A 21,202-nucleotide genomic window follows, 5' to 3' on the forward strand; every position below is an offset into this window, starting at 1 on the left:
CCTTGGTGGGTATGAAGTGCTGTCTCACCGTGGCTTGGATTTGCACTTCCCTAACAGTTAACAAGCATCTTTTCATACGCTTCCTGGACATTTGTGTATCTTCTTTGAAGATATATCCATTCAGATTCTTTGCCTATTTTTCATCTGGGTTGTTTATCTTTTTAGTACTGAGTTTAAGACTTCCCTATGTATTCTGAATACCAGAAAATACTTCTCCCATTCTGTGAGTTGTCCACTGTCTTGACTGTATCCTCTGAAATACAAACCTTTAACATTTTGTTGAAGTCTAATTACCTATTTTGTCTTTTGTTGCTTACGCTTTTGGTGTCCTATCTAAGAAGGCATTGCCTGACCCGAGGTCACAAAGATTTACCCTTTGTTTTCTTGCAAGAGTTTTATGGATTTAGCGCTTACATTTAGGTCTGTGATCAAGTTTGGTATATGACATAAAGAAGGACTCCAACTTCATACTTCAGCGTGTGGATATTCAGCTGTCCTAGCACCATTTTTCCGGGCATCCTGCATTTTTATTTGCTGAATCTGGGAGTCTGAGTCAGAGGTTTAGCCACTGGAACACAGTCTGGGGCTCCCTAATCCTTGGCACTTTCGGGTTGATCTTTTCTGGAGAGATCTTATCCTCTTCATCCCCTTCTTTCCTCTCAGCATGAAATCACATCTTCCTCCAACCCTTGGCCTTAAACACTAGGTGGGGCTGCCAAGGAGGGACCACCGGGCCTGCCTCTGGTAGCTCATGCTGACAGTGGCACCATTGTTGACCTCCCAGAGTTGACACGGCCCTCCCTGGCTCCAGCTTCTTGGCTGGGGTTCAATTATCTGGCCTAACCTCCTGTTCTGCTTCAAATTCGGTGCTCTAAATTTTGAAACAGCAACTGAAACTCACCAATGTTCCTTCTTCCCGTAAGCAAGCTCCCACCCCAGGTCTCTAATGTTTCCTCCAATTTAAGGTGTAGAAACTTTCCAAAATGGTGGGCACTACAAGGCCTTTCTTCTCTGTCCAGGCCCCCTGGGCCACAGCAGCTGTGCCCTTTGGGCTCTCTGGGCTCTACAGCTAGATGGTCCCCCTCCCTGCCCACTGCCACCTCAGTTCCCAGAAGTGCCCTTCTGGTCCACAAGCCATTGGCCAGATTGCACAGAGGGTACTGTCTGTAAGAACTGAGAGAAACACTTGTTGGGCTGTGTAGCCACGAGCTGGCACTGGGGCAGCTCGACACAGCCACTCTCTGTGAACAGACCCGGCCCGGTAGCCTGCACCGTACCCCTGCCTGGTATTTAGCCTGGACGCCAACCGGGTGATTTACTTTAAGGCTCAGACTCGACATGGCTCATAACTTTCTTCTGAGCCCCTGGAGTCACTTTCCCAGACCAGCTCTGTTGTCTACACAAGATGACTTATTCATTAGCAAGAGTGAATAATGCCTAAATACACCACTGGATTTTCCCACAAAGCCCTGCTGGGGTGTGCATGACGCAGGGTAATCTCACCTGCAGAGCTGGCTTTAGGCAAGCGCCCATGATGCCTTCAAGTGTCTTGATTCATACCCGGGAATCATGACTGAATATCTCCTCCAAGGCCCGTTCTGGCCAAAGCGGGCTGGGGGTGGCGGTGCCATCATCACATTTCTGGGTCAACAGAGGTCTCGGTGTCTCTTAATGACCCCTGGGACGAAAGTGAAAGAACCAAAAATATATCGACCTTTTCCACTCAAGACAGATTTGTTTCTCTGCCTTCACAGTGGAAAACACACCATTAAACTTTCACTTTGTTCATTAAACTTGGCATCAAAATTACACCTCAGTTTTGCTCTTACCATCTGTGTCAATCAGGGTTCTACTAAAGAAACAGACCAGCAGTGTGTGTGTGTGTGTGTGTGTAGACAGACAGATTAATTGATTGCAAGGAACTGGCATATGTCATTGTGGGGGCTGGCTGGGCAAGTCTGACGTCTGCAGGGCAGGCTGGAGACTCTGGGGCAGGAACTGGAGCCTCGGTCCACAGGTGGAATTTCTCCCTCCTCACGGAAGACTGATGTGCTCTACGGCTTAGGAACTGACTGCACGAGGCCCACCCACAGTTTCGAGGATAGTATCATCTCCTTAAAGTCAACCGATTATTGATGTTAAATCAACACCGTATCTACTGAGTACCTACACGGCCGTACCTCCTGAAACTCCTACTTCATCCTCAAAACCCATCTCAGCACCGCTACACCTGAGAAGCTCACCTGAGACCCTCTCCACCACCCAAATCTTTTCCCCCAACCTTAGCCCCCATTCGGGGTGGATCAGATGTCCCTCCCCACATTCCACCAGCACTTCCTGCCTTCCTCTTCTCAGTTTTTATTAGAGTGAGATATAATCAAGCTGTTATAGTCAATAAACTGAGACAGTGAGAAACCAATGAATGACTTGTCTTTCTTTTTTTAGCGGGAAGAGAAAGTTACTAGGAGCTGAAATCAGCAAACTGTGGCCCAGGGGGCACATCTGGCTCCCTGCCTATTTTTCAAATGACGATTTATTGGAGCACAGCTGTGACCATTTATTTAAGGATCACCCACAACTGCTCTCCTGCTTCAGTGGCAGAGTTGAGTAGTTATCCAGATGACCAGCAAAGCTTAAAATGCCTGTTACTTGGCCCTTTACAGAAAAAGTTTGCCAATCGCTGCTATAGGATCATCAGCAAGAAGGTACTTTTTCTCGTGCCTCCACGGGAGCGCAGGCCTGCCCTTTGGTTCCCGAACTCCTCGCACCTAGGGGGTTAGCAATAGTCATGGAGTTTCAAAGGCTGCCCACGAAGATCTCCCCAGCCCTGGCCTTTGTTAGGAGGAGGGTGCCCAAGAAGAGCCAAGCACTTCACGGAGAAGACTATGGAGGCAGAGCCTCAGACTGGAGGCCATTCCCAAAGTCCTTAAAATCTGTGCAAATACGGTTAAACTGCTGACTCAGTCTTTATTGACCTGTCATCCCTCAGTAAAGTTCCAGGGGAAAGACTCCACAGAATTAGAGGATCTCTTTCAAAGACTTTGAGATTCTTGGAAATCTGATGAGGGAACTAGAACATGTGCCTATTTTGTGATGCTCAAGGCTCTGATAAGGGGACCCCATGTATTCACTCCTCAAAGCAAAGGTCAGCCCATGGAGTGTCAAGGGAGAAAGGGACAAATTCCTTCTTCCACTGCCGCCATCGGATACCCAAGTCTCTGGAGTGGGGACCCCAGGCCCTAAAACTGGCTGTGCCTTGGCAGCCAGAGACCCCACGAGGAGGCCGGCCTCCCACGAAAAAGCACCAGTCCACAGCAACAGTAGCCAGTATTCAATCAAAGAGCCAGTCAGATGCCGTTTCCACCCACTGGAAGGTGCCTGCTTCCCAGATTAGTAAATAACTCCAGTAAATTCAAATCAGAACAAGAGCCCCAGGGGAAACCTTCATTTGGATGTTTCCCAGACATCACTGAAGCAGCTGTCTGCCAATTTTCTGAAGTCCTAGGCATGGGGCAGTGCCACATTCGCCACAGGCAGCTCTTAGAAGGCGAGTTCAGCCACCTCCAAGAGCAGAGAGATTGGTCAATATGCCCATTGTGAGATGGTCAACGTCCCAGTTGGTCTGCCCTTTCTAAGTGGGCATTTGGCATGAAATATACAAATCCCACTCATCTCAAATACCTTCTCTCCTAGGAGGTGGTACAGCCCCCATCTTCCAGCCAACTCCAGAGAATTTCCCCAGAATTTCAAATTATTTGCAGAGCCATGTGGCCATTTATCACACTGATGGCATCTGAAGCTTCGCAGAGGGAATGTGGCTAAATCACACGCTGCTCAAGAAAAGGAAAAAACATTTCATCTTCCCCTTCCCCAAGGGAAACTAGAAATTAGACTTGTTTTTCCAAGACACTCATACCAGAGGCGTTGCAAGCAACCCAGAGAGATTTCTCATCAAAGGGATTCAAGACATAGACAATTTCCAACATGATTGGAATTGCAGTGGCAGAAATGACTGCTCTGCTACTCAGAAACTTTTTAATTCCTTGGCTGATCTCTACCCTTGCTTCCAGTAATTTTATTACTATTATTGGGTTTTGGTTATTTGTTTTGTTTTGTAAAACATCTCAGCGTGTTTTCAGCAGTTGTCATGGAAAGTTGGCACCAGAGGGACTTCCTGGAGGAAAATTATTTCAAAGTTTCATGTCCTCAAGACAAACACACCAAAAAAAAAAAAAGATTTTGCAAGAGAAAAAGAAAGGAATTTTTCTTTGAAAGGAACTTTGAAGACAAAAATATTGTGATATGATCTATAAATTCACTTCTCTCTCTGGCACCCAACCGGACCCTACCATCTGCCATCACCTACAAATTATTGGCTTTTATGACAATGTTATGATTATATATGACAGCAAATACAAAGCTTTAACAAATTAATAAAGCATCATTAACACGACTGGTAAGTGACAGAAGAACAGCTGCAAATAAAAGCTCTAATGAGTGGCGAGAAGCCCCAGGGAGTCGGTCTACCCGCAAGTGCTTGGAAAGGTCTTTGAATTGAGACCATTTGTCAGCTCAAAGGCACAGGCTGATTATCAATATCAAGAGACATTTCCTAACTTCAATCAAGGTTAGAGAGGACAACTACTGAGTAATAGTCCACAAAGTCACTCAACAAGGACACACAAGCTCCAGAAGGCTGGGTGTGAAGAGAAAGCCTCCTGCGTTTTTCACAGACGTATACACGCATGAGACATCAAACCCCATCTCTTTCAACCAGAAGGACCACGCACATCTTTGGAGTCAGGTGAAGAGGTACCGCGAGGCCATGCTGTGGGAGAAAATGCGTTCTGTGCTCCAGGACTCTGCAATCTCAATTACCGGAGCTGCCGCTCGGGACATGTGGGAAAGGAAGCACCTAATTCCGAGAGCCATGCGCTCTTCCTAATGTGATAGAGCTTTGAGAGAAGACATCTAGGAGGAGACGAAGATCGGAGCAGGAACATCAAAGCATCCTGTTCGTGCGTCCTTCCGGAAGCACTTCTAACCTTTGTGGGAAATACTCAGCCTTCCTTTATCCTGGGTCTCCATCCGTCCACCCCTCCCTGGGAGACGAGTCACCAGGAGGTTATACACTCGTTTGGAGACTTCCTCTTTTTTTATTTCCTTCAAGACCCATCCATTCACTCCTGCTGTGCGATCCTGTTTTAAATTTTGTTTTCGCAGGATTCTTTCCTCCCTTTGAGATGCTACTTGAACATTTTCCCCTTTCGATATCTTCCTTTTAGAAATTTAGAACATTCAACTTTTTAAGTCTCGTCTGTCATTTTTTCCCCTTTATTAAATTCCAAGTTTGGGGTGAGGGTATAGCTCAGTGGTAAAGTGTGTGCCAAGCGTGTGCAAGGTCCTGGGTTCAGTCCCCAGTACCTCCATTGAAAGATAAATAAATAAAAACCTAATTACCTCCCCCCCAAACAAATTTTTTTTAACTTTTTGAATTCCAAGTTCCACTGAAAAACCACAAGAGAAAAGCAATTAGGGGAAGAAAAGAGTATTTAAAAGAATGTGAAGAAAGACAAACGAACTTCTTTACAAAACAGAAACAGACTCACAGACATAGAAAACAAACTCATGATTACTGAAGGGAAAGGGGGTGGGAAGGGATAAATTGGGAGTTCGAGATTGGCAGATACACACTACTATATATAAAATAGATAAACAACAAGTTCCTACTGTGCAGCACAGGGAACTCTATTCAATATCTTGTAGTAACTTATGGTGAAAAAGAATATGAAAATGAATATATGCATATTCATGTATGACTGGAGCATTGTGCTGTACACCAGAAACTGACACAACATTGTAAACTGACTATCCTTCAACAGAAAGAGATATATATACCAAAAAAAAAAAAAAAGAACATGAAGAAAGAAAACGCTACTATCTCAGCAGCCAGAACACAGCCTGGGAAATGGACCTCGTGCAAGACGGTGAGATCCCAACCTGCTAAGGCGAGACAGCCTGGGAAGTCACAGGTACCTGGTGAAGGAAAGAAAAGCCCTTTTCTCCCAGCAGCAGGGGAGGGGCTTGGTTTTACGGAGCGGCAGGGCACCTGTGTGCTAATGTTAACCTCTCCCTTCCCCACCAGTCCCCATGCCCTTAGGTACTCATGGAAGACTCTCAGTCACATGAATGGAGAAGCCAGGACTCTCCCTTCTGGCTCCTTCCAGCCCGCCTGGAAACCTCTTCTGAGGCCCTCCAATGCCTGCTCATGACCACTCAGCAAATGCCCCCCGCCCCTCTGTGCTCATCCTACAAACAGAACTTGACAGGACGCCATCAGAGTCCTTGGCCGGTTCCCCGCAGGAGGCATGGGTTCCTGGTGAGCCCCTCTCCTTGTGGATGCTGTGGATTCCCTGTTGCTGCCGTAACAAATGACCACAAACACAGTGGTTTAAAACCATACAGATTTATGATCTTACGGTTCTGGGGGTCAGGAATCTGGGATGAGCAGCACCCAGACTGAGGTCTCAGCAGGGCTGGCTCCTTCTGGAAGCCCTGGGGCATCTGCTTCCCCCAGCTTTCTCCCAGGCTGCCCGCGTTCCACGGCTCCGGCCTCCGCCTTCGAGGCCACTGACAGCAGAATCGAGCCTGCGTGAGCTGGCACAAGGAGGAACATTTTTGGCTGGTAGGTGTCTTCCTGGTGTGAAAGCTCCCGTTCTGGTAGGGAGCGAGGAGAGTGGCCCTCGGGGTTTGATTTTAGCAACTGAGAAGCGTCCTTGACTGAGACAGCAGACAAAGCGCAAGAAAGGGGTTTGATCAGAGTACATCGTATTTCCTCATTCATTTGTTTTGTAATTATTCATTTCCGTAAGTAAATATTCATTTACTTTGAATACTAACAAGTCCATAATAAATGAATATTTACTTATTCATTCCTTCCTAAATGAGGCTTCTGTGTGCCGCACAGTATACGTTAGGCACTGGGTAAACAGCAGCGAAAAAGATAAGTACCATCTGTGACCCGGGAGTCTCGTGTCATTTGCTGAGAACTAGGCAGGCTGACCTGTTAGTTTGCAAGTAGAATAAAACCTAGGACTCTTTGCAGTTCTTGACAATATATAAGCAACCTACAAACTCACAGAAAATAGATCAGATTTGTGGCTCCCGGTGGCAGGGGTTGGCGGGGGTGAGGTAAGATGAAGGTAGTCAGGAGGCACAAACACCCAGCTGTAAGATAAGTAAGTAGTAGGGGTGTAGTGCACAATATCACTAATATAATTAACACTGCTGTGTCTTGTGCATAAAAGCTGTTAAGAGAGTAAATCCTAAGAGCTCTCAACACAAGGAATAAAACCTTTTTCCATTTCTTTATTATAAGATGATGGATATTCACTAAACCTACTGTGGTGATCGTTCCATGATTTATGGAGTTCAAATCACTACACTACACAGCTTAAACTTACATGGTACTGAGGTCAATCATATCTCCATAAAACTGGAAGGAAAAAAAGCGTATGTCTTAAGAACTTTACACAGAAAATTTAAATTTGGCCTACAGAGCCAGACCAAACACTTAGGAAAACTGTATTAACAAGATATTAATTTTAAAATCTTCTCACTGAGTCAAGAAGCAACTGAATCCCAAAGAAATGTAGCAGTTACAAACTTACTATCTCCTGATTCGATAAAAACATTATTTTCCCACGCCACATGGTTTGGTTTATCAATTTGCAAGATGCCAAGGTGATAGAGAATGCCTTGTGTCCACATGGGCTCCTCTGCCTCCTAGACACACGGCTGGACCAGCGTCCCGGTCCCCTTTGCAGAGGGGTGAACATGCGGCAGTTCTGGCCAGTGGAACACGGGCAGAAGGAACATAGGCCACTTCCTGGTGTGACCCCAAAAAGATCTTCTGTGAAGTCCTCCATACACCCTCTTCCCACATCCACATCAGCGAGTGGAGAGGATGCCAAGGCCTTGCAGAACAGCACGGCCGTAAGACAGGGGAGCCTGGGCCCCTGAGTGGTGCTGTGAAGCAGACTCCCTCCCCAGCGAATTCCCAGCTGCGCCGGGCTTTACGTGAGGACGGAGTAAGTTCTACTGCCCTAAGCTACCAGGGTAGCTGGGTTGTTTGTTACAAGGCTAGCCTGTGGTGACTAACTCAAACATTTCCTGGATATGGATCTCAGAACTGTCACACACACACATTTTCAGATATGGACAAGCAACACAGTTGTGTGGAGAGAAATACCAGGACACAGTCACCATCTACTATCACATTTAATCTTCTCTCCCCCAATCTTGCAGCCCCTTCTAATACAGAGAAATGTCCCAGATTTATGTATTATAACTGCTGTCATTTTTAGCAAGTTATGTAAGTTTTAAGATTATATAACTTATATATGACCAAACTTGCTTGTGGAAAAATGATGCTTGGTTCAGAAGGAGGTTCAGATTATCAACAAAGGAGAGGCTGCTCACTCAACCATCCTCCTAGACACTGAGAATTCAGTGTCCCTGAACTTCATTTGGGCGATTCCTGCAACAGAGCATTCTCTGGCACACTCTTTATTGACCAGATAGTCTCCTTTCAAGCTTCAGTGAACACATGGCAAAGCTTCTCAGTTCCAAATAAAGGCTTTGAGCTGCTTTAGTGTTTATTTAAACCAGGCCCCTCAGTCAAAACTGTCTGAACCAAGACACCCTTTTATGAATGAGAAGAGATTGACAAATGCATGGTTTTTAGTCCAGTTTCCACTTCCTCTTTTTTCAGACCTGTAGCTATTTACAGAACAGCTCTAGAAAGAGTTCAATAAAGATTTAATGTGGCCAATAAATACATCTAAATCAGAAAGAGAAAAGTGACATTGTCACTGTTTGAAGATGAGATGATCTCATATATAGTAAGCCCTAAAAGTTCCACGAAAAAGAAACTATTACAATGAATAAATGAATTCAGCAAAATTGCTGGCTACAAAATTACCACACAAAAATCAGATGCATTTCCATGCACTAACAATGAACAGTCCAGAAAGGAAATGAACAATTTCATTTAAAATAGCATCAAAAAGAATAAAATATTTAGGGATAAACTTAACCATAGAGATGAAATACTTGTACACCTAAAATGACAAAATGTTGCCACCACTATGGAGAACAGTATGGAGGTTCATTAAAAAGTGAAAATAGAGTTATCATATGATCCAGCAAGCCCACTGCTGGGCATATATCCAGGAAAGACAAAAACTCTAATTTGAAAGGATACATGCACCCCAATGTTCATAGCAGCACTATTTATGATAGCCAAGACAAGGAAGCAACATAAATGTCCATAACAGATGACTGGATAAAGAAGACATGGTATATATATAATGAAATAATACTCAGCCATAAAAAAGAATGAAATATTGCCAATTGCAGCAACATGAATGGACCTAGAGATGATCATACAAGTGAAGTAAGTCAGGCAGAGAAAGACAGATATCATATGATATCACTTACACGTGGAATCTTAAAAAAAAATACAAGTGAATTTATTTACAAAACAGAAACAGACTCACAGACATAGAAAGCAGTCTTACAGTTACCAAAGGGGAAAGGGGTCTAGGGATAAATTAGGAGTTTGGGATTCACTGATACACACTACTATCTATAAAATAGGTAAACAACAAGGACCTACTGTATAGCACAGGGAACTACATTCAATACCTTGTAATAAACTATGATAGAAAGAATCTGAAAAAGAATATATATATATAACTGAATATAAAGATATATATGTACATATATATGTATATAACTGAATCACTTTGCTGAACAGCTGAAAGTAACACATTGTAAATCAACTATAGTTCAATTAAAAAAAATTTAACTACAAAATGTTGCTGAAGGAAATTAAAGAAGACATCAATAAATGGAAAGACATCCTGGGTCCATGGATTGGAAAAATTAATAAATTAGGATTTCAGTATTACCTTAAAAATATTATACTAAGTGAAGTAAGCCATCACACAAGAACAAGTATTGTGTGATTCCACTGACATGAGGTCTCAGAGTATCAAATCCATTAAGAACGTAGGATGGTGGTTGTGGTTGCCGGGGGCTGGGGGAGAGGACAATGAGGAGTTAGCATTTAATGTGTTTCAATCCGGGGAGATGGAAAAGTTCTGGACATGAATGGTGGTGATGGTTGCACACTGAATATACCTAATGCCACTGAACTGTACACTTAAAAAAAAGTAAAAACGAATTATGGTTATGAGAAAATAAAATGTTTGAAAGTAAGAGAATAGAAATATACCAGGATATATATATACATATATAGCTAACAATAACAAACATTAAAATCAGAATGGCTACACTATTATTAAATAAAGTAGATCATAAGCAAGAAAAATTATTAAAAATGTTTCATTTTTAAAAATTTTAAAGACTAATGTGGCCAAGGCTTATTGAGCGCATATTAATGGGTAGCTCAGTGCTCAGCACTTAAAAAGATACTGAGATATGAAAATAAATGTGTGTATGTACATGTATGACTGACATGATGCTGTACACCAGAAACTGACACAATATTGTAAACTGACTATACTTCAATTAAAAAAAAAAGATACTGAGGGGGAAAGTCACAGCCCCTGCAGATCTGTCTCTTACAGGGACTCCACTTTGCAAATTCACAAAGCATTTCTCAAATATCCTCTACTTGCCCAGTTCCAGCAGTGCTGTGAGGGCAGGGAGGGTTGCTGCCCCATTTCATGGATGAAGAAACTGAGGTTTGAGAGGCGCAAGGGGGCCTCCCAGGGTCACAGTGCTTGTCGGTGGTGGAGCTGAGACCTAAGGCAGCTCAGTGTTCCTCCCCCGTCACGATACAAACACAGAAGCTTGATTACAACTAATCTACGTTATGTTTTGTCAATAATAGAAAACATGCAAAATTTAAGCACCAAACTAATTATATCTCAACCAACAAATTCCAACATAGAGGTAAGGCAGCTATCCAGGTATTTTACACATACATACACACACACACACACACACACACACACACACACGAGCCCCTCATCCTCCTTTTCAATTTTCTTGAATGTTGCCTCCACTCTCTCCTTTGTGCACCCACATTTGCAGCCTCTCCTAGCAAGAGCCACAGGGTTAAGTGGTGACTGTGTCCTCACAGGAGAAGTCACCTGCAGGATGACCTGCAGTTGGAATCACTTGTTGCCATGCTGCCCTCTTGGTCCCTTATCAAGATGCTGATTCTCCCTCGGAGTGTGTTACCACCTGCAGACCTGCTGGAAGACGCCAATAACTACTAACAGGTAGGAAAAAGAAAGGCTAGAGAAACATGTTAGACAAAGTCACCGGGATTCCATCAGCAATATCAGACTCTAGGAAATTACTGGGCGAATGTGTTGGCTTCTTCAACAAACAAATTGTAAGAATAATTTAATAATAAGAGAGAGACGTATGGAACAATCTAAATGAATCAGTCTTGTTTGGATCCCAATTCAAACAAAACAAATGGTCAAAAATAAAATTCACAAGACACTCAGGGAAGTGTAAGCCTTGACTGGATATTTGGTGATGTTAAAAATTTGTCATTTGTTTTTAGACAGGATAATGGGATTGTGGTTTTATTGGTATTACTTGTTTTTAAGTTCTCTGACTTTTCCTTACCTTTCAGTTGCATACTGAAACTTTTAGAGATGAAATTGTATGATTCCTAGGAAGCATTTCACAGTAATTTGGGGTGGGAGTGAGGGATTAGAGGCGTTAGAAAAAAACAAGAGTGGCCACTTTCTGATAATTGTCAGTGCTTCCAGTTCATGATAAACTACTCTCTGATTTGGTATGTTTTTAAATTTTCATAATGAAAAGTTTTAAAACCATGCTTACAAATAATTTTCAGTGACGTGGAAAAATGTCACTATACATTATACACAATATTAAGTAGAAAAGGAAAGGAAAAAAAGTCGATACCGTAAGATCCAAGCTGTTCATATCAACATGTTCTGTATCAAAATGTTCACAGCGGCTACCTTGGCTGGTGGGAGCATCATGGTAAATTCCACCCCTTACTCTACACTCTCATTTCCAGCTGTCAGCAATGGGCGAGCGTAACTTGGATAACCGGGGAAAACGTATTTTTTTTAATTTTTAGGAGTAGAGAACTATGAGCCTTTTGAAGTAATACTCTTGAGCCTTCAGTGGTGTGGCTGGGGAACACTGGGGAAGGGCTAGTGCCACCCCATCGTGCATCTGGGCACTTAGAACTCACACCTGGCATGAGTTGGTGACTGTCTCATTTGGTTTTTAAAATAAGGCTCCATATCGTGGGATGAAGGATTTACTTGTGCTTCCAGAATTCCACTTCAGTGTTACCAGAGGAATGCAAAAAGCCCAGTCATTTCACAGATTTGACAATCTAGATGTCCCCAGAGGAACAGAGACTGGTTAATTATTATTAGGCAATCATTGTTCTAGAAATGTCTGTCCAGAGATGACCTGGGCATTTTACCTTTTCCAATTTGGAGAAAGATACGATGCAGAGGACCCACACATCTCCTGACGCCCTTCTCCACTGGGACTCAGACTTCCGGACCCTCACCGTGGCTGGAACGCACCTGGCGGGATTTCCCCCGGCAGCGGTGTCCGCAGAGGCCGCGAGCCGAGCCACCTCCCACAGCGGGGACTTGACTCCTGGTGGAGAGTTTGTGCAGAAGGAATTGGTGTGCCAGTGGCTTCCTAGGAATCTTTCTTTCAAATCATATTAAAGGGATGCTGACAGAGATCGGATCAAGGCTTAGGTTACCCACCAGCCTCGAAAGTCCCTGTAGGAGTGGACAAGGTTGCTGGCGGCTGTGGTAGCGTCTTCCGGGGAGCCTGCAGGCGGCAACACGCTCCGAGGGAGAATCAGCTCCTACGGGGTCACGTACACCCTGGGAGGATCTGGCTGGACTTTTTTTCTCCGTGATCTCTTGGATTTCTTCCTGGTTTTATTTTGTTTGCCTCTTTTTTCTCTATACTGCCCGAGGATGATTTGGTGAAATCTTAACTTGGGAATTTCTTGGATTTCCTGCTTGGAGATCACATCCTGGCGTCTCCGGATCCCATCGGTTGGGGTGCGCTGCTCCGCGCCTGCGCTCTGTGCTTTCTCTCCCGGGCGGCCCTCAAATGTCTTCTCCAGTCTCAGGAGAGACCCGCTAAGAATGTAAATTCTGTCTCATGGATGGGAAAATAGAGACGCCAAGAGGCTGAGTGACTTGCCCATGAGCGAGGCTCCAAACGCGCTCACCTCGGCGGCTGGCTCTCCTGAGCAAGGGCGCAGGGATGCAACAGCGCCCACAGCCCACACTGGCCCACAGTTACACTCCGACATCGAGGAGGTCCCCGTTGACACACTCTGCCGTCCCCAACAGGAGTTTTGGTATCTCCCCGCCAGGCTTCGTTTCCCAGCCACAGCACATCTGCTGCGACCACCTCTACCCCCAGATCAACAAGGGAACGAGCCACAGTCACAGCGCTTGAACCAACTGTCAAACAGATTTCACAAGAGGGAATTGCAATTTACAGGGAGCCCGCATATGGGAATCTAAACTTACCCAGGTAAGGGAGAAAGGCTAACCTGAAGTCTGAGCTGCAAAGAGCATCGTTCTTCAGGAAAGCAGGAAAAAAGCTTAGACACTGACTCACCTCCCTGACTTCACTCAGACAGGAGCAAGGAGCCAGATTCCCGTGACCCAGATCACAAACGCGCCAGCACAGCTCCCCCCACCCCCTACCCTCACCCCGGGGCTAACAGCAAACAGCAGATGGAGAATATGGTGGACTAGTGTCCCAAAGAAACTTCTCACCCCAGTTAGAATTCAGGCTTCTTTATACTGGGAGGTGGGGGTGGAGTCCTAGTTCCAGCCGGATGTGGAAGGGGATGTGCTAATGTCTTCCTTCCTGCAATCCTTCACAGGTGGGCTTGCTCACGAGGTTTCCTGTGAGCTAAACAAAGGTACATTAGCTTAAGGCTCATTGCCTGGGAGGCCAGGTTCCCAGAGACCGGCCATTATGTGTAACTTGAGCTTTTAGGCAATGTCTCTTTAAGTGATTAACCCGCAGTAGAATACAAATGTGCTTCTCTATTACATTTTCAGCTAAAAGTGAACAAAACATCTCCTTAGCCAACTTTTTTTGAACTGAAGTATCATAAATTTACAGTATTGTGCTAGCTTCAGGTGTGCAGCGTAGTGATTCGATATTTTTGTTGACTGTACTCCATTATAGGTTGTTACAAGGTAATGGGTTTAATTCCCGTGCTATAGAGCTTCTCCTTGTTGCTTATCTATTTGGTATATAGCTGACATTTTTGAAACAGAGGCGTTGTTTGTTTTAGCCTTCAAGACTGAAGCAAACATTTGTTAGGAGGTTCCAAAAGACTTTGCAAACAATTTCCACTCATGACTTCCAAAGCTTGTGTAACATTCTGTGCTAGATGTGTGGGCTGCTTCCATGAAGCAACCATTTCCAGAAATGTTTACTTTGTAGAAGTAAGCGTACGTGTTCCCCATTCCTTTTGAAAACTTCCACATGTCCACACAACCGCTGGAGTGCTGAGCACACACACCCTCTCCTCCCTGCAGGCGGCCCTGGCCCTCTCCACGCCTGTCCTCGGATGAGCTGCCTTTCTGTGACTTGACCCCTTTGGATTCACTGTGGCTGTCACCCCTTGAACGGTCATCAGTTAAGACTGATTGTTCACAGGCCAGATACAGATGGGTTCTCCAGCCCTCCAAATGGAAGCCATCCAACCAAGTTTCTGAAAAGAATGGCCCTGGATGGTCCTGGAGCCATGTTATGGATTGGATTGTGTTCCCCAAAATGATTATGTTGAAGTCCTAACACCTATGCTGTAGACTGTGTTTGTGTGTTCCTCCTACCCCCAAAAAATCATATATTGAAATCCTAACCCTCAAGGTGATGGTGTTGGCAGGCGGGGCCTTCAGGAGATGATTAGGTCATGAGGGTGGAGCCCTCAAGAATGAGATTAGTGCCCTAATACAGAGACCCCAGAGAGATCCCTCATCCCCTCCACCATGTGAGAACACAGCAGGAACGCACCGTCTGTGAGCCAGGAGCCAGACGCAGTATGCGCCAGCACCTTGACCTTGGACTTCCCAGCCTCCAGACAGTGAGAGGTAAATTTCTGTTGTTTACAAGCCACCTAGTCAATGGGGTTCTGTTATAGCAGCCCAAACAGAGTAAGACCCCAGTGTCACTCAGATGGTGACCTTATTTGGAGATGGTCTGTTTTTAACTTGCATTCTCTTCTATTGACGTATAGTGAGTTTACAATGTTATGTCAATTTCTGGTGTGCAGCATAATGTTTCAGTCATCCATATACATACATATATTCCTTTTTAAATTCTTTTTTGTTACAGGTTACTACAAGATATTGAATATAGTTCTCTGTGCTGTACAGAAGAAATTTGTTGTTTATCTATTTTATATATAGTAGTTAGTATCTGCAAATCCCAAACTCCCAGTTCAACCCTTCCCACCTCCTTACCCCCCAGTAACCATAAGTTTGTTCTCTAATGTCTGTGAGTCTGTTTCTATTTGGTAAATAAGTTCATTTGTATCTTTTTTTTAAGATTCTACATATAAATTATATCATATGGTATTTTTCTTTCTCTGTCTGACTTACTTCACTTAGAATGATGATCTCCGGGTCAATCCATGTTGTTGCAAATGGCATTATTTTATTCTTTTTTATGGCTGAGTAGTATTCCATATATATATATATATATATATATATATATATATATATCATATCTTCTTTATCCAGTCTTCCATCAATGGACATTTAAGTTGTTTCCATGTCTTGGTTATTGTAAATAGTGCTGCTGTGACCACTCAGGTGCATGTATCTTTTTGAATTAGAGTTTTCTCTGAATGTATGCCCAGGAGTGGGATTGCTGGATCATAGGGTAAGTCTATTTTTAGTTTTTTAAGGAACTTCCATACTGTCCTCCATAATGGCTGCACCAATTTACATTCCCAGCAGCAGTGCAAGAGGGCTCCCTTTTCTCCACACCCTCTCCAGCCTTAATCATTTGTGGACTTTTTAATGACGGCCATTCTGACTGGCAGTTTTGATTTGCATTTCTCTGATAATTAGCGATATTGAGCATCTTCTCAAGTGCCTGTTGGTCATCGGGACAGGAGACAGGGTCTTCACAGAGATAATCACGTTAAAATGAGGTCATGATGGGAAGCCCTGATCCAGTATGACGGGTGTCCTTACAAAAAGGGGGAGTTTGGACACAGACACACACAGAGGGAGAGCTGCGTGAGGAGAGGAAGGAAGAACACCGCGTTAAAATTCGAGTAACACTGCCCCGAGCCAAGGGCTGTCTGGGGCCACCAGAAGCTGGGACAGGTCCTTCCCTGGAACCCTCAGAGAGAGCTCAGCTCTGCCAACACCTTGACTTCAGACTTCTTCGCTCCGGAACTGTAACAGAAAAAATGTCTGTTGTTCTAAGCCACCAAGTTTTGGGTACTTTGTTACAAAAGGCTCTAGGAAACTAATACAGACCAGAAGCCAATAGTTCCCACACTGGGTTTACCTTCCATCACTCAGACATGCCAGCCCAGCGTGGGCCCCAGACCCACACGGTGGTTTGGCAGCTGCCCCTTATAGGCCCCGTGTCTTCAGAAGGCATTAGATATAGAGTTGTCAATTTAATAAATAAGAATACAGGATGCCCAGGTACATTTGAACTCCAGATAAATAATTTTTAGAATAAGTATGTCCCAGGCAATATTTGGGACATGCTTCGGTTAAAAAAATTTATTGGTTGTTTTTCTGAAATTCAACTTTGATGGGCATCCTGTATTTTATCTGGCCAGCCTGGGTAGGGAGCATCCTTGGACTATTTCAGACTCCCTGGAAAAGATATGTATTTGATGCCACAAGGAGGGCTGGGAGAATTTCCACGGAGCTGGGCCAGAAGATGGGGCTCATTGTTTAGCATCAGATCTCTGATGCTCGCAAAATAAATCGCAGAAACTTAAGTGCCCCGGTATGCAGCTCAACCCTCGCATTTTCTGTGTGGTGAAATCTTTCTGTTGTTGTCATTTATCTAATACCTATGTTGTAGTTCAGGATACAGAGCCCACCTCAGTGCATGTCCATGACCGAGTTATTCCACCTGCAAAGAAAATACTCATCCTAGGCTGTTCAGAACAGACAGGGCCAGCCACCCAGGACCCGCTCTCAGAAGGGCCTGTGTTTGGTTCAGAGCAGTGGTCACCACAATGAAGGTCTTAATAATTTTTGAGCAAGGGGCCCTGCATTTTTCTTTTCCACGGGCCCCACAAATTATGCAGCTGGTCCTGAGGACAGGTGTACCTAAAGTCAGGTAAGCAGGCTACCCCAAACGTTTTCATCACATCTCCCAGAGATGCACGTACCTCTCCCACAGATGCATTGTGGAAACTGTTTAGCAACCCTTGCTTGTGCAGGAGACGGTGAGCTCGGTGGAGGCTGGAATGGGGAGATTAATTGGCAGCTGACGGGGCCCGCCTGACGGAGGCATTCTAAGCGGGACAACGGGACTCTGCTCATCTCCTGAACAGAGCGCGGCCCCGAGGAAACAGCGTGCACAGCGTTGCATCGAAACGGACTTAGGACCACCCTAGATGCGCACGCACAGGCCCCGCACGGGCGCGGGGCGGCTGGCGCGTCGAGGGCTGGGGCTGCAGGTGCCCTCTGGGATGTAGGGATTATCTAGCAGTTGAGATGAGATTCCCACAATAACAAGTTATCCATTTGAAAGCGAACAATTCACGGGCCCTTTTTACATCCACCACGTATGCAGCCTTCACGTCTATCTACTTTCAGAGCATTTTCATCGCCCCCAAAAAACAAAGCCCCACAGTCCTTAAGCAGTCACTCCCTCTCCCCTTCCCCCCAGAGCCTGGGAAGCACTAATTATCTCTGTCTCTTTAGATTGACCTTTTCTGGACATTTCCAGTAAACAGCAGCGTACAATATATGGCTTTTTATAGTGGCCTCCTTTGACTCATAATGTTTTCGAGGCTCATTCATGTTGTAGCTCGTGTCAGTACTTCGCCCTTTGCTATGGCTGAATAATACCCTACTGTATGGATTGGCCAGATTTTTGTGTTGATGGACGTTTGAGTGATTTCCACCTTTCGGCTCTTGTGAATAAAGCGGCCGTGCTCATTCGTGTACAAGTATCTGTTGACTTGCTTTCAGTTCTTTGGGTAGATACTGAATTGCACCCCACGGGACTGGAATTTCTCTGCACTCCCACCGTGTTGATTGTACGGCAGACCTTGCTGAGACCTCCCATTTCAGGGGGTTCTGTGAAATCTCTGCTCATATTTTCAACTTTTATCTCAAATCTTTTTACTACAGATCAAAGGTCGGCAGACGTTTCCTATAAGGGCCGGAGAAGTAAATCGTTTAGGTTTTGTGGGTCTGGTGGTCTCTGTTGCAACTACTCAGCTCTGTGTAGCGTGAAGCAATCCCGGACAACACGTAAAATGTGTACTGTGCTCCAGGAAAACGTGACTCACAAAAACAGGCTGTAGTTTACCAACCTCAGCTCTAGGACCAGCTCAAAAGGATGTGGTCTCTTCCAAGTGCTTCATTCTATAAAGAATGGACCTCCAGCCAGGACAGGACAGGACAAGCTAGGATATGGTAGGACAGGGTAAGTCAGAACACACATTCCATACATATTTGGGTCCAGGCACACTTACATTTCCAGGGCCAGTGAGGATGACACAGGAAGTGGACTTGGCTCGTGGCAGAAGGGACTTGAGGCAGCACCTTAAGGACTCCCTGATTCTAGAAAAGGGAGCCCTCCTACACTGCTGGTGGGAAGGAAGTAGCCCTTATAGAAACCAGTATAGAGACTCCTCAAAAAACTGAAAATAGACTTACCATATGATCCAGGAATCCCACTCCTGGGCATAAATCTGGAGGGAACTCGAATTTGAAAAGACACATGCACTCCAATGTTCACAGCAGCACTATTTACAACAGCCAAGACATGGAAACAACCTAAATGTCCATTGACAGATGACTGGATAAAGAAGATGTGAGATATATATATTTACACAATGGAATACTATTCAACCATAAAAAAGAATAGAATACTGCCATTTGCAACAACATGGATGGACTTGGAGATTGTTATTCTAAGTGAGGTAAGCCAGAAAAAGAAAGAAAAATGCCCTATGATATCACTTATATGTGGAATCTAAAAGAGAGAGAGAGACAAATGAACTTACTCACAAAACAGAAACAGACTCACAGACATAGAAAACAAAGTTATGGTTACCGGGGGAAAGAGGGTAGGAAGGGATAAATTGGGAATTCGAGATTTGCAGATACTAACTACTATATATAAAATAGATAAACAGCAAGTTTCTTCTGTATAGCACAGGGAAACTAAATCCAATATCTTGTAGTAACCTTATAATGAAAAAGAATATGAAAATGAATATACGTATGTATATGCATGACTGAAACATTGTGCTGTACACCAGAAATTGACACAACATTGTAAACTGACTAAACTTCAATTAAAAAAAAAACCTCCCTGATTCTGAAACTTGTGCAGTCCTGGGATGTGTCCCTGACATGAGCAGCTGAGTTGAGTCTGAGGAAAGTTGGGCCACCCTCTCTGGCTGGGCTGGTTTGGAGATAAAAAGTTGATGAATTGATGGACTGATCCATCAGTGTCCTTTCCACCACTGACCCTGTCTGAGATTTATCAGGGCTGGAAGGGGCATCCAAGCTCAGAACTCGTTCATCAGACACACATTTATCTTACTGTGCGCAGGCACCATGCTACATCTTGGGTGTCCCACATCTTGCATTGCGGGTTTTCTTGGGCAATCTGGCTTGGATACTTCCAGTCACAGGAAGCTCAGGACCCGCCCAGGGCAGCCTGCCCCATGGCTGGACAGTGCTGTGCTGCGCTGCGTCAGAAATGCCTAAAGCTCACCAGCACGATTCGCCACCTGCCTCCAACCAGGCAGCCCCGCCACATACAGACAGAAAGAGAACAGCAAGGAAACAAGGAAATAGCCAGCAAACAAAGGAACACGGACTATAGCCTTTATCAGTCCTGGTGTCTTTAAAAGCAAAATCAATTTCACATCTGATGACTTCCCGGAAAGTTCCCTAACTCGGGCAACGTTGATGACTGACTCCTAAGGAGCTGCTTCCCATGAAGAAGGGCACATCTTCCCTCCGAAGACCTCATCAGAGCCCTTCCCTTAAACCACAGTCTCCAAAAAAGGCAAAGAGTCTGGACAGGACAGAGATGAAAACCGCAGGCCTCGGGGCCAGGCAAGCCTGGGCTGGAGAGGTTGCCCTTTCCCCTACCTGCTGCAGGACTTGGGCGCGGGGCACGTCAGCGAGCCGGAGGAGGCAGTTTCCAGGTCTGTAAAACTGGGTGGTGATCATAGCGGCTTCACAGGATGGCCTGGATGAGCCACACCATCTGCAGGGGCCGGAAGGCCAGGAGCTAACAGTCAGTTAAAGGCCTTTCCCCTCTGGCCTCTCATGAGAGGCTAAAGAGAGTCAGCACAGGCCAGGGTAGGGGGACCCCACAGAGACCCAGCAGCCATCCAGGTGAGGGATCAGGCCAACAGCCTGAGGTTAAAAGAGAAATATCAGTGTGATGGGGACACAGGCAGACAGAGGTCAAGGCCAAGAGAGAAAGAGAGGGGCCCAAATGCAGAAGCCACTAGAAGCAGGCCCACCTCACCCCACCCCAGGAATCCCCTGGCTGCATCGCAGGCCTCACCTCAGCTGGCCCACGCCTGCAAGATGCTGTTCTCCAGCAGAAGTCTGCACGGGATCTCCACCCCGCCGTAAGCCATGAAATCAGCTGAGATGGTCACAGCCAGCAACTGACAAAAATGAAGCAAGAATGGAATAGAGATAACATGGATAGTGCAGGGACCTCTATTCAACACTTTATAATAGCCTATAATGAAAAAGAGCACGAAAAGGAATATGCACATATATATATATACGAATCACTATGCTGTACACCTGAAACAAACACAGCATTGGAAACTGACTATACTTCAATTTTTAAAAAAAAAAGGATGGAATAGAATGAACATGTCAGGATACACCCTGTTTCAGCACATGTACATGTGTCT

The 21,202-nt window shown here is 44.9% G+C and overlaps 1 long non-coding RNA gene across 1 annotated transcript; it reads right to left on the minus strand.

Annotated features, from left to right (window-relative positions):
• Window positions 1-1,533: 1,533 nt before the first annotated feature.
• Window positions 1,534-20,946, minus strand: LOC140698689 (uncharacterized). Its single transcript, XR_012076521.1, has 3 exons — window positions 20,839-20,946; window positions 20,415-20,532; window positions 1,534-1,678 (listed from the first exon to the last, which is right to left on the minus strand). It is a non-coding gene; the product is annotated as an uncharacterized lncRNA (long non-coding RNA).
• Between the last annotated feature and the right edge of the window lie 256 nt (window positions 20,947-21,202).

This window comes from Vicugna pacos, chromosome 1 (genome assembly GCF_048564905.1).
Source record: "Vicugna pacos chromosome 1, VicPac4, whole genome shotgun sequence".
Lineage (NCBI taxonomy): Eukaryota > Metazoa > Chordata > Mammalia > Artiodactyla > Camelidae > Vicugna > Vicugna pacos.